The sequence below is a fragment of the Heterodontus francisci genome, chromosome 30 (genome assembly GCF_036365525.1).
Source record: "Heterodontus francisci isolate sHetFra1 chromosome 30, sHetFra1.hap1, whole genome shotgun sequence".
NCBI classification, from domain to species: Eukaryota; Metazoa; Chordata; class Chondrichthyes; order Heterodontiformes; family Heterodontidae; genus Heterodontus; species Heterodontus francisci.
Genome location: NC_090400.1, coordinates 64,292,041 through 64,304,553, shown reverse-complemented (window position 1 = coordinate 64,304,553; position 12,513 = coordinate 64,292,041). Strand labels below are relative to the sequence as shown.

The 12,513-nt window shown below is 46.2% G+C and overlaps 1 protein-coding gene and 1 long non-coding RNA gene across 5 annotated transcripts in view; one reads left to right on the top strand and one right to left on the bottom strand.

Annotated features, from left to right (window-relative positions):
- Positions 1 to 12,513, top strand: part of pigl (phosphatidylinositol glycan anchor biosynthesis, class L) — a 181,448-nt gene that overhangs the window by 26,322 nt on the left and 142,613 nt on the right. The gene's annotated exons all lie outside the window — the stretch shown is intronic.
- The window catches only part of LOC137346885 (uncharacterized), a 28,366-nt gene that overhangs the window by 14,728 nt on the left and 1,125 nt on the right, over positions 1 to 12,513 (bottom strand). The window lies entirely within an intron of this gene.

Genomic DNA, 12,513 nt, shown 5'->3' with positions numbered 1-12,513 from the left:
AGGCATAAAAAGGGAGAGGGGCGACACAGACAGTGAGGACAACACAGAGGGGGGGATCGACACAGAAAGGTGGGTACTGAGAGAGGGGGTACACAGGGTGAGAGAGAAAATGACGGACAGACAGAAAGAGAGAGAGTGATCACTCCTGTCAGATGGACATCGTTCCGGAATACTCCGTATCGCTACAAGTGTGCGGGCTGACATTGTTTACTTGTGCAAGCAAAGAAATGCCAGGTATCTCATTAAATCAGTGTCCAACCTGGTGACAAGAAAGTGTCAATAAATTAGACTTCTCATTTAAAGCTTCTTCACAAAAAATATACATTTGTTTTGATTCAGAGTTGAATAACTTTTTAATGCCTTGATCTTTCCAAATTTGTCTCACTGGACCCCTATGTAAGACAAAAATTGTAGTCTGACCCCCACATGAAAAGGTTGGACAACCCTCTTTTAAGGGGAAGAAATCTGCCATCCTTACCTGGTCTTTGCCTATATATAACTCCAGTCTCACATCAACTCTGAAGTGGCTGAGCAAGGCCCCCAAGTCTATCAATCAGAAGGTGCACCACCATCTTCTCAGGGCAATTAAGAATGGACAGTAAATACTGGCCTTGTCTGCGATGTCCATGTTCCAAGAATTAACTCAGAACTCTTGGATTACTGTCGGAAAATTGACCAGGGTTTCCGTTCCTCATTGCTAAGCAGCAGCCCACATTGGAGAACTAGTTAGCTGTCACATCGTGTGAGAAGAGGAATGGGTGCAATGCATCGATCGTTGAATATACAGCTTACTGTCACTAGACATTCACAGTATGCAGCACAACCACTTGAATGAAGTCTTGAGTTTTTTGAACTGTCAACAAGAAGCAAGATGATGAGGTGGTGAGAAAATTGGCAGGAAAATAGGAGCAGCAAATGTGTTCCCACACTGCATATAATGCTGGTAATCCTGAGACATGGGTTTTCTCCTGCCAACTCTGACCTGCTCAGTTGTTGAATCATAGAACGGTACAGCACAGAAGGAGGCCATTCAGCTCTGGAAGAGCAACTCAGCTACTCCCACTTTTTTTTATTTGTTCAAGGGATGTGGGCTAAAGCCCTGCTACCTGACCCGAACCCGACGGGACCCGACGACCTGTATCTGGTTCAGGTCGGGTCGTGCCCCTTTTCCGGATCCGGCGTTCAGGCTCAGGTTGGGCCAGTAAGTGCTCTGCTGGTAAGTATTGAAATTAAAAAACTTAACGGAGCTCGGAGTCCAGAACAAAACTGAATCTGCGCAGTGAGTGAGTGACGTCACTGTGACGTCATCATGCATACGCTGCAGCTTCCTGGAGGTTCCAAGTCGGAAGGTAAGTAAAGGGATGGTCGGGTCGCGTTACGGTCGGGCTCGAGTCAGGTTGGGTTTGGGGCAAAATCGGAGGGGTTCGGGTCGGGTTCTTTTTCCCGACCTGAGCAGGCTTTTAATGTGGGCATCACTGGCCAGGCCAGCATTCATTGCCCATCCCTCATTTCCCTTGAGAAAGTGGAGGTGAGCTGCCTTCTTGAACTGCTGTAGTCCATGTGGGGTAGGTACACCGACAGTGTTGTTTGGAAGGGCATTCCAGGATTTTGACCCAGCGACAGTGAAGCAATGGCAATATAGTTCCAAGTCAGGATGGTGTGTGACTTGGAAGTGAACTTGCAGATTGGGTGTTCTAATGCATCTGCTACCCTTGTCCTTCTAGATGGCAGAGGTCGCAGGTTTGGAAGGTGCTGTCGAAGGAGCCTTGGTGCATTGCTGCAGTGCATCTTGTAGATGGTACACACTCCTGCCACTGTGCGTCGGTGAAGGGGGTAAATTTTGAATGTAGATGGGGTGTCAATCAAGCAGGCAGCTTTGTCCTGGATGGTGTCGAGCTTCTTGAGTGTTGTGGAGCTGCACCCATCCAGGCAAGTGGAGAGTATTCCACCACACTCCTAACTTGTGCCTTGTAGATGGCGGACAGGCACTGGGGAGTCAGGAGGTGAGTTACTCGCCTCAGAATTCCCAACCTCTGACTGCTCTTGCAGCCACAGTATTTATGTGGCTGGTCCATTACAGTTTCTGGTCAATTGAAACCCCCAGGATGTTAATAGTGGAGGATTCAGTGATGGTAATGTCATTGAACATCAACGGGAGATGGTTAGATTCTCTCTTGTTTGAGATGGTCATTGCCTGGCACGAATGTTACTTGCCACTTATCAGTCCAAGCTTGGATATTGTCCAGGTCTTGCTGCATCTGGACACGGACTGCTTCAGTATCTGACGAGTAGCGAATGGTGCTGAACATTGTGCAATCATCAGCAAACATCCCCAATTCTGACCTTATGTTGGACGGAAGGACCTTATGAAGCAACTGAAGATGGTTGGTCCTAGGACGCTACCCTGAGAAACTCCTGCAGTGATGTCCAGGAACTGAGATGATTGGCCTCCAACAACCACAACCATCTTCCCTTGCACTAGGTATGACTCCAAGTAGCAGAGAGATTCCCCCGATTCCCATTGGCTCCAGTTCATGGTCCAACATATCCTTCACTCTACCACTAACATCAAGGCATTAACATCCCCTTCAATGAGGAGTGTAGGAGAGCATACCAGAAGCTGCATCAGGTATTCCTGAAAATGAGGTGCTAACCTGGTGAAGCTACATTGCAGGACTGTATGCATGCTAAACAGCGGAAGCTGCATGCTGTAGACCGAGCTAAGAAATTCCACAAGGTAGTGTCCTCGGCCCAACCATCTGCAGCTGCTTCATCAATGACCTTCCCTCCATCATAAGGTCAGAAGTGGTGATTGCAGTGTTTAGTTCCATTGGCAACTCCTCAGATACTGAAGCAGTCCGTGCCCACATGCAGCAAGACCTGGACAACATTCAGGCTTGGGCTGACAAGTAGCAAGTAACGTTTGTGTCGCACAAGTGCCAGGCAATGGCCATCTCTGACAACAAATTGTAAGTACCTCTCCTTGACATTCAATGGCATTATGGTCGTTGAATGCCCTACCGTCAACATCCTGGAGGTTGTCATTGACCAGAAACTCAACTGGACCAGCCACCTAAGTACTGTAGCTACAAGAGCAGTCAGAGGCTGCGAATTCTGCAGTGAGTGACTAATCCCTTGACTTCCCAAAGCCTTTCAACCACCTGCAAAGCACAAGTCAGGAGTATGATGGAATATTCCCCGTCAATCAATGAACAAATATAAAAACTTGCAGGTTTATATGGATCCCAATCTTGCCTGTAATGATCAGTCTACCCATCCAGTGCCATTGGTTTGCTAGGATGGTTGGTCAGTTATCAACAGTGTCCTGTTATACTGTGGACCTGCCTGATTCAGGTGTTGGATTAGACGATAACCACTACTTTATCAAGGAATAACTTGAGGGGCAAGGTTTGGGTGTAGGATGTAGTGTCTTGCGAGCAATGACTGCTGCTTCTCATTTCATAAACATTTCCTCTGTGATCTGATCCAAAAAGGATCGCAGGAAAAATATATTAAAACAGGTGGATTGTTTTTCGGCCAGCACAGACATGATGGGCCAAGTGGCCTCTTTCTGTGCCTTAAACTTTCTATGATTTTCTATGATTGCCTAGGAAAATGTAATATACTTAACATTAGTCTAAACATAAATAATTAAATTAATGCATCAAATATTAGCCAAAAAATTAAACATACATTTACACTTGAAACAGAAGATGGTTTAAAATTGTGTCCGAAAGAAACACTTCAAATTATCCTTATGTCCTTTTAAAATGGTGACTTGAAGCGGTTTCTTTTAAAACTTTCTTTAATGGACAAAGTACCACTGGACCTAATCTGATTGGCCACTTGTTGCTATGAATGACCATAACTCTGTAGGATTTCAGGTAGTAATGGAAAAGGACAAATTGGAGGAATGCCGATTTCAATATGATAAAACAGGATCTGACCAAAGTGGACTGGGTGCAGCTACTTGTAGGAAAGTCTACATCAGACCAGTGGGTGTCATTCAAAAAGGAAATAGTGAGAGTTCAGAGCCAACATGTTCCCGTAAAGGTGAAGGGTAGGACCAACAAGTCCAGGGAACCCTGAATGTCAAGGGATATAGAGGATTGGATAAGGAAAAAAAAAGGAGGCTTATGGCAGATTGAGAGGGCTGCAAACAGCGGAGGCCCCAGAGGAGTATAGGAAGTGTAGGGGGTACTTAAAAAGTAATTAGGAGAGTGAAGAGGGGGCATGAAAAAACATTGGCGGGCAAGATAAAGGAATATCTCAAGGCGTTTTATAAGTATATTCAGGGCAAGAGGATAACCAGAGAAAGAGTAGGGCCCATTAGGGACCAAAGTGGCAATCTGTGTGTGGAGCCGGAGGATGTAGGTGAGGCTTTAAATGATTACTTTTCATCTGTGTTCACTATGGAGGAGGACGATGTAGGTGTAGAGATCAGGGAGGGGGGTTGTGCTATACTTGAACAAATTAGCATTGAAAGGGAGGAGGTATTAGCAGTTTTAGCAGGCTTAAAAGTGGATAAATCCCCAGGCCCAGATGAGGTATATACCCAGGCTGCTATGTGAGGCAAGGGAGGAGATTGCACGGGCGCTGACACAAATTTTCAAATCCTCTCTTGCCACAGGAGAGGTGCCAGAGGACTGGAGGACAGCAAATGTGGTACCATTATTCAAGAAGTGTAGTGGGGATAAACCAGGTAATTACAGGCCTGTGAGTCTAACATCAGTGGTAGGGAAACTATTGGAAACAATTCTGAGGGACAGGATTAATCTCCACTTGGCAGGGATTAATCAAGGATAGTCAGCATGGCTTTGTCAGTGGGAGATCATGTCTAACAAATTTGATTGAATTTTTTGAAGAGGTGACTAGATGTGTAGATGAGGGTAAAGCAGTTGATGTAGTCTACATGGACTTCAGTAAGGCTTTTGATAAGGTCCCGCATGGGAGATTGGTCAAGAAGGTAAGAGCCCATGGGATCCAGGGCAATTTGGCAAATTGGATCCAAAATTGGCTTAGTGGCAGGAGGCAGAGGGTGATAGTCGAGGGTTGTTTTTGCGATTGGAAGCCTGTGGTGTACCACAGGGATTGATGCTGGGACCCTTGCTGTTTGTAGCGTACATTAATGATTTAGATGTGAATATAGGAGGTATGATCAGTAAGTTCACAGATGACAGGAAAATTGGTGGTGTTGTAAATAGTGAGGAGGAAAGACTTAGATTACAGGACGATGTAGATGGGCTGGTAAAATGGGCAGAGCAGTGGCAAATGGAATTTAATCCTGAGAAATGTGAGGTGATGCATTTTGGGAGGACTAACAAGGCAAGGGAATATACAATGGATGGTTGGACCCTAGGAAGTGCAGAGGGACCTTGGTGTACTTGTCCATCGATCACTGAAGGCAGCAGCACAGGTAGATAAAGTGGTTAGGAAGGCATATGGGATGCTTGCCTTTATTAGCTGAGGCACAGAATATAAGAGCAGGGAGGTTATGATGGAGCTGTATAAAACACTAGTTAGGCCACAGTTGGAGTACTGTGTACAGTTCTGGTCACCACACTATAGGAAGGATGTGATTGCACTGGAGAGGGTGCCGAGGAGATTCACCAGGATGTTGCCTGGGCTGGAGCATTTCAGCTATGAAGAGAGACTGGATAGGCTCGGGTTGTTTTCCTTAGAGCAGAGAAGGCTGAGGGGGGACCTGATTGAGGTGTACAAAATTATGAAGGGTATAGATAGGGTAGGTAGGAAGAAACTTTTTCCCTTAGCGGAGGGGTCAATAACCAGATGGCATAGATTTAAGCTAAGAGGCAGGAAGTTTAGAGGGGATTGAGGAAAATTATTTTCACCCAGAGGGTAGTTGGAATCTGGAACACACTGCCTGATGGGGTGGTGGAGGCAGGAACCCACACCACATTTAAGAAGTATTTAGATGAGCACTTGAAATGCCATAACATACAAGGCTACGGGCCATGTGCTGGAAAATGGGATTAGAGTAAGATAGGTGCTTGATGGGCGGAATGGACAAGAAGGGTCGAAGGGCCTGTTTCTGTGCTGTTTAACTCTCTGACTTTATGAATGCTTCTGAAAGTGCTACCAAAGGGTTCAGTCGAAATTGGGTAGTAGAACTTCATACCACTTGCAACAACAACTTGTATTTATAAAGCGTCTTTAATGTGGTAAAACATCCCAAGGTGCTTCAGAGGCACAATTCTGTAAACACCTCAAACAATTAGAGTAAAGAGAACTGGACAAAGGGTCAAGCAACAAGAAGGTGGGGTGGAAGGGGTTGAAGAGAGGAGAAGAAGTAAAGTTTAAGGGTAATGTCCTGCATACAAGGATCCTCAGTTTAAAAAAAAAAATTAGCTTGACTGACCAAGGATTCACCAAATCCACGAGAGTGGTCCTAAAGGAAGAGTGCTAAATTGGGGGAAGGCCAACTATACCAAAATCCGGCAGGAGCTGGGGAATGTAGATTGGTAGCAGCTGTTTGAAGGTAAATCCACATGTGATATGTGGGAGGCTTTTAAAGAGAGGTTGATTAGCGTTCAGGAGAGACATGTTCCTGTGAAAATGAGGGATAGAAATGGCAAGATTAGGGAACCATGGATGACAGGTGAAATTGTGAGACTAGCTAAGAGGAAAAAGGAAGCATACATAAGGTCTAGGCGGCTGATGAAAGACGAAGCTTTGAAAGAATATCGGGAATGTAGGACCAATCTGAAACGAGGAATTAAGAGGGCTAAAAGGGGTCATGAAATATCTTTAGCAAACAGGGTTAAAGAAAATCCCAAAGCCTTTTATTCATATATAAGGAGAAAGAGGGTAACTAGAGAAAGGATTGGCCCACTAAAGGACAAAGGAAGAATGTTATGCTTGGAGTCAGAGAAAATGGGTGAGATTCTAAACGTGTACTTTGCATCGGTATTCACCGAGGAGAGGGACATGACGGATGTTGAGGTTAGGAACAGATGTTTGATTACTCTAGGTCAAGTCAGCATAAGGAGGGAGGAAGTGTTGGGTATTCCAAAGGGCATTTAGGTGGACAAGACCCCAGGTCCGGATGGGATCTATCCCAGGTTTCTGAGGGAAGCGAGAGAGGAATTAGCTGGGGCCTTAACAGATATCTTTGCAGCATCCTTAAACACGGGTGAGGTCCCGGAGGACTGGAGAATTGTTAATGTTGTCCCCTTGTTTAAGAAGGGTAGCAGGGATAATCCAGGTAATTATAGACCGGTGAGCCTGACGTCAGTGGTAGGGAAGCTGCTGGAGAAGATACTGAGGGATAGGATCTATTCCCATTTGGAAGAAAATGGGCTTATCAGTGATAGGCAACATGGTTTTGTGCAGGGAAGGTCATGTCTTACCAACTTAATAGAATTCTTTGAGGAAGTGACAAAGTTGATTGATGAGGGAAGGGCTGTCGATGTCATATACATGGACTTCAGTAAGGCGTTTGATAAGGTTCCCCATGGCAGGCTGATGGAGAAAGTGAAGGCGCATGGGGTCCAAGGTGTATTAGCTAGATGGATAAAGAACTGGCTGGGCAACAGGAGACAGAGAGTAGCAGTAGAAGGGAGTTTCTCAAAATGGAGACGTGTGACCAGTGGTGTTCCACAGGGATCCGTGCTGGGACCACTGTTGTTTGTGATATACATTAATGATTTGGAGGAAAGTATAGGTGGACTGATTAGCAAGTTTGCAGACGACACTAAGATTGGTGGAGTAGCAGATAGTGAAGGGGACTGTCAGAGAATACAGCAGAATATAGATAGATTGGAGAGTTGGGCAGAGAAATGGCAGATGGAGTTCAATCAGGGCAAATGCGAGGTGATGCATTTTGGAAGATCCAATTCAAGAGTGAACTATACAGTAAATGGAAAAGTCCTGGGGAAAATTGATGTCCAGAGAGATTTGGGTGTTCAGGTCCACTGTTCCCTGAAGGTGGCAACGCAGGTAAATAGAGTGGTCAAGAAGGCATACGGCATGCTTTCCTTCATCGGACGGGGTATTGAGTACAAGAGTTGGCAGGTCATGTTACAGTTGTATAGGACTTTGGTTCGGCCACATTTGGAATACTGCGTGCAGTTCTGGTCGCCACATTACCAAAAGGATGTGGATGCTTTGGAGAGGGTGCAGAGGAGGTTCACCAGGATGTTGCCTGGTATGGAGGGCGCTAGCTATGAAGAGAGGTTGAGTAGATTAGGATTATTTTCATTAGAAAGACGGAGGTTGAGGGGGGACCTGATTGAGGTGTACAAAATCATGAGAGGTATAGACAGGGTGGATAGCAAGAGGCTTTTTCCCAGAGTGGGGGATTCAATTACTAGAGGACACGAGTTCAAAGTGAAAGGGGAAAAGTTTAGGGGGGATATGTGTGGAAAGTTCTTTACGCAGAGGGTGGTGGGTGCCTGGAACGCGTTGCCAGCGGAGGTGGTAGATGCGGGCACGATGGCGTCTTTTAAGATGTATCGAGACAGATACATGAATGGGCAGGAAGAAAAGAGATACAGACCCTGAGAAAATAGGCGACATGTTTAGATAGAGGATCTGGATCGGCGCAGGCTTGGAGGGCCGAAGGGCCTGTTCCTGTGCTGTAATTTTCTTTGTTATTTGTAAATAGTAACCCAGTGAGACAATATATGACACAGGTTTGACTTGGTCCATGTGTACGAAGAGTTTGCACATTCTGTGGGGGATGGGCAGTGCATCTAAAAAATAGGACATGAACCCATTGAGTCTCTGTTGCCTTATCAGGCATGGCAGCTGAGTGCTGCTTAGCATTACTGTGTGAACTCTACCGACCCTGTGCTTTTTTCATCTCTGTGGTTTCAGGCCAGTAATGTATATAAATCAACCGTAATCTGAGCCTGCCTTCGGCACACTTCCCCTCAGCTGCACATTGGCTGTAATCTTGGGAAATTAAAATGTTCATAGAACATGTTCATCAGTTTCATAAGCAGCCCAAGTAATTTCATTGATAAAGTGTGTATATGAATGATACAGGGTTAGAGTCACCTGTGATTGGAAATGTGGCCAGCCATCCTGTATGTGTCAGAAACATGGATACTCTTTCGCAGACATCTCAAAGCACTGGAGAGAGATCACCAGCGGTGCCTCCACAAGATCCTGGAAATTCAGTGGCAGGGCAGGTGCTCCAATATCAGGGTCTTCTCTCAGGCCAACATCCCCAGTATCAAGACACTGGTCATAGCTAGTTAGTTACGCTGGACGGGCCACATCGTCCACATGCCTGACACAAGACCCCCAAAACAAGTTTTCTACTCCGAGCTCCATCACGGCAAGAGAATACTAGGAAGGCAGAGGAAATGCTGCAAGGATGTCCTTAAAGCCTCGCTGAAAAATGTGACATCTGCACGGATTCATAGGAATCTCTTGCCCGGGACTGCCCTAAATGGAGAAGCAGCATCCGCAAAGGTGCCAGCCAGTTCGAATAACGTCCAGGCAGCGACTAAGTGCAAACAGTGGAAGAAACGTTTGGAAATTCGAGCATCCCATTCACTCGCCTCATTAAACACCACCTGCCTCACCTGTTGAAGAGTGTGCAGATCTAGAATTGGACTGTTCAGTCACCTAAGGACCACAACCCTGGAGTGGAAGAAAGTCATCCTCGTTCCTGAGGGACTGCCTAAGAAGAAGAAGGTGGCCAGCCACCCAGAGCCATTCACCCTGCCAGTGGGTATAGAGTCTACAGCTGTTGAGCAGCTGTGACAGAGTCTTTAGTTGCAGCCATGCCGGGAGCTTCTTGCACGTCTGTGTCAAATGAACAAACGTGGGAATAGTGCTTGCTAATAACTACCGTCATCACCATGACCATCTACCCAGCTACTATGTGTATGTGGACCCGTGCCTGAAGTCTCTTCTTCGGCAGTCCCTGGGCATTGAGGATGACTTGCTTCCACTCCAGTTCAATGGACTCTGAGCTGGCTGAAAAGTCTAATGTGTGATCTGCAGACACTGCGCCTCAAATACATGGGGACCTGGGCACCATTGCGACAGGTTTCACAGGAGCTGTGAGTTAACTATCTGCATCACTTCATTTCACAACTTCACAAATGGAATTGTAAATTAAAAACAAGGTGCTGGAAGTGCCCAGAAACAACTTGAAAGAGAAAGGCAGATTTAAGTTTCCAGTCAATGCCTCTATCAGGTCTCATTAGCAGTCACAAATCTGACTGATATTCTGCAGTCTGGCATTGCTGTGGTTACAGAACTGTTGCAATGGTATCATTTTACAAACATAAAATTGGTGCTCTGAAGTACATCAACCATTTTCCCCTCAGTTACGACTTGCCTACAATGACTTGTTTCCATGTTTTAAACAATTAAATTTGGGTTCTTAGAACATCTTGTGTTCCATTGAATGAGTTAATTTACTCCCAGTTGTAAATAAACATGGTAATTGTTCTCACCCTTTTGCTCATCCTCACTTGTGCTTTTGTTACCTCAATATTGGACTATTCCAATGCTCTCCAGGCCATTGCCCCACGTTCCACCCTCCACAGTACATCCAAAACTTTGCTGCCACATCCTAATTCATACCAAATTCCATTCACCCATCACCCCTGTGCTCGCTGACTCCCAGTCTAGCAATGTCTCGATTTTAATATTCTCAGCCTCATGTTCAAATCCCACTACAACCTCGCGCCTTTCTATCTCTGTAATCTCCTCCAGCCCAACAAATCCTCTGCGATTTCTGTATTCCTCCAACTCTGGCCTCTTGTGTATCCTCCACTTTGCCAAACCATTAGCGGCCAAGCCCTCAGAAACTAGTCCCTAAACTCTGGAATTCCCTCCCTAAATCTCTCCTCCTCTCTGTCTTCCTTTATGACACTCCTTAAAACCTACCTCTTTGACTGAGTCTTTGGTCACCTATACTAATGGCCAAAATTTAGCGTTGAGGAGGTAGCTCCGCCCACTGGCTGAAAAGCCAGAGGCGAGCCAGTCTCTGCCGGGCCTGGAAGCCATGCTACTATTTTGCATGGCTCAGGCACTTTATTGGCCTCGGTCGGGACGTTCGCCCCTTTGAGACAGGAAGTCTCGCCTCCAAGAACTGCCGACCAATCAGAGGGCTGGCAGCTGTTCAATCCCAGCAGTGTCACCAGGAGTGGTAGCCACTGCCGGGACTGCACCCAGCAAGCAGAAGACGATGGACATTGCTTTCAAAAAGCTAAGTGCGGTTCGGGCCTCACCAGGGACAATCGGCTAGGCCCTGGCAAGAGGGAGTGGGTCAGAGGGCAGGGCTGAGGAGGGTGGTGTAGTTTTAGTGGGGGGGGCCTGTGCTGCTAGGGGGGGGTCTGCATGGGGCACAGGGCGCCCCATAGATAGATTTTTGGTATTGCAGGGAATCAAGGGATATGGGGAGCGGGCAGGAAAGTGGAATTGTTGCCCAAGATCAGCCATGATCGTATTGAATGGCGGAGCAGGCTCGATGGTCGATATGGTCTGCTTTTGCTCCTATTTCTTGTGTTCATCCCCTCATCCCGCAAGAAGGCTGCCAGGTATGACTGGGTGACCTCCTCAGATGCTGAAGTGCCTGTTTTACCAGCAGCAGTGGGTACCGGCCTTTAATTGGCAACTTATGGGCTTCAGTTGGCCTGGGGAGGGCAGTCCATTTGCTACCTCCCCCGCCACTTGTAAGATAGCTGCTGGGTGGGGGGTAAGCATTGGGCACGGCACACCCCCTCTCCACCTACAGCCCACCACCCCCCCACCCCCCCCAACATCCCATAAAATTTTATACCACCGAGCCCACTCCTTGTGGGGGAGGGGGGTGTTAATTCCAGCCAATGTCTCTCCCTTGGCTCAGTGTTAAATTTCTGTCCGATTGTGCTCCTGTAAAACACTTTGAGATCTTTTACTACTGTTATGAAGGTGTTTCTTTTTTTTAAATTATTTTTTGAGGATTCGTGTGTTAGAATTGTGGAAATGGATTCATTGGAGAACTGAAGTAATTCCATAGATGTTGGACTTTGTTTTTTAAAAGAGGTCACCGTAAGGAGACATGAGGTCTTGTTTGAAAACAATCTTTACTGGAAGTCACATGCCTTAAGCTCAGTAAACAACAGAATCCTTGATGACTTGGGGGAGATGTTTACAGAGAAGTGACATGACAAGCTTTATGAGGGTCAGGAGGTTCTGACTTGCTGTTTGGGGTTTTGCTTCTGACATATAATTTTGGTTAATTTGAGGTGTAGACTGTGTTTAAAAGCAGTTGGAGATCAGCCTGCCATGAGAGAAACACCCATCTTGCCTCCTTCCTCTTGTGTCTGTGAAATGCCAAGTTTCTCCTGAGGAGCTCCTGGAAAGCTTGCCAAATTAATTCTCGATGCCGCCTGAAAAGAACTACTCCAGAAAAGATCCCAGTGACCCGTCTACGTGTACTCGGCTGGCAGACCGAATTCCATTTTCAAACACAACATGTCTCATCTGTTGTCTTCAAGAATTAACGAGTATTTGGCTAAAGTATTTTTTTTGTTTGTTTTATTT